The sequence below is a fragment of the Onychostoma macrolepis genome, chromosome 23, assembly GCF_012432095.1.
Source record: "Onychostoma macrolepis isolate SWU-2019 chromosome 23, ASM1243209v1, whole genome shotgun sequence".
Taxonomy (NCBI): domain Eukaryota; kingdom Metazoa; phylum Chordata; class Actinopteri; order Cypriniformes; family Cyprinidae; genus Onychostoma; species Onychostoma macrolepis.
In genome coordinates this window covers 10,961,153-10,962,999 of record NC_081177.1, presented here as the reverse complement: position 1 = coordinate 10,962,999, position 1,847 = coordinate 10,961,153, and positions in this window count along the sequence as shown.

The following is a 1,847-nucleotide window of genomic DNA, read 5'->3' as shown; positions in this document are numbered from 1 at the left end:
AACCAGATGCAAATTAGAATATTTTTGGTTAATATCACCATATTCATTATTATTGCCATATAGTTGTATAGACAAGGGAACACAAAAGCAGCATGCAAACATGCAAACGTCCACTATATAATGACGATTTTAACTCAGAAGTTAACTGTGTACTTAAAAGGAATAGTTCATCCAAAAAAAAAGAAAAAAAGAAAATTTGCTGAAAATGTACTCACTCTCTGGCCATCAAAGATGTAGATGAGTTTGTTTCTTAATTGAAACAGATTCTGAGAAATTTAGTATTACATCACTTGCTCACCAGCGGATCCTCTGTAGTGAATGGGTGCTGTCAGAATGAGAGTCCAAACAGCTGATAAAAACATCACGATAAGTAATCCATTCTCCATTTACAAGCGAAAACTGTCCAAACCAGCTCTAAACAAATATGTTGGTGGATTTTGATATGAGAGGACAACAGGAGATGGACTTTTCGTTATGGACTCAAGAAGGAAAGGTTTACAGTTAAAATGTCTTATTGATGAATTTGTTTATTACAAACACACAGATTTTCACTTCACAAGATGTTAGTTGATGGACTGAAGTGGTGTGGATTATTGTGATGCTTTTATCAGTTGTTCGAACTCTCATTCTGATGGCACCCATTCACTGCAGAAGATCTACAGTGGGGCGAAAAAGTATTTAGTCAGCCACCAATTGTGCAAGTTCTCCCACTTAAAAAGATGAGAGAGGCCTGTAATTTTCATCATAGGTATACCTCAACTATGAGAGACAAAATGAGAAAAAAAAATCCAGAAAATCACATTGTAGGATTTTTAAAGGATAAATTGGTAAATTCCTCGGTAAAATAAGTATTTGGTCACCTACAAACAAGCAAGATTTCTGGCTCTCACAGACCTGTAACTTCTTCTTTAAGAGGCTCCTCTGTCCTCCACTCGTTACCTGTATTAATGGCATCTGTTTGAACTCATTATCAGTATAAAAGACACCTGTCCACAACCTCAAACAGTCCAACTCCAAATTCCACCATGGCCAAGACCAAAGAGCTGTCAAAGGACACCAGAAACAAAATTGTAGACCTGCACCAGGCTGGGAAGACTGAATCTGCAATAGGTAAGCAGCTTGGTGTGAAGAAATCAACTGTGGGAGCAATTATTAGAAAATGGAAGACATACAAGACCACTGATAATCTCCTCGATCTGGGGCTCCACGAAGATCTCACCCGTGGGGTCAAAATGATCACAAGAACTGTGAGCAAAATCCCAGAACCACACGGGGACCTAGTGAATGACCTGCAGAGAGCTGGGACCAAAGTAACAAAGGCTACCATCAGTAACACACTGCGCCGCCAGGGACTCAAATCCTGCAGTGCCAGACGTGTCCCCCTGCTTAAGCCAGTACATGTCCGGGCCCGTCTGAAGTTTGCTAGAGAGCATTTGGATGATCCAGAAGAGGATTGGGAGAATGTCATATGGTCAGATGAAACCAAAATAGAACTTTTTGGTAAAAACTCAAAGAATGCTGAGTTGCATCCAAAGAACACCATACCTACTGTGAAGCATGGGGGCGGAAACATCATGCTTTGGGGCTGTTTTTCTGCAAAGGGACCAGGACGACTGCTCCGTGTAAATGAAAGAATGAATGGGGCCATGTATCGTGAGATTTTGAGTGAAAACCTCCTTCCATCAGCAAGGGCATTGAAGATGAAACGTGGCTGGGTCTTTCAGCATGACAATGATCCCAAACACACCGCCCGAGCAACGAAGGAGTGGCTTCGTAAGAAGCATTTCAAGGTCCTGGAGTGGCCTAGCCAGTCTCCAGATCTCAACCCCATCGAAAATCTTTGGAGG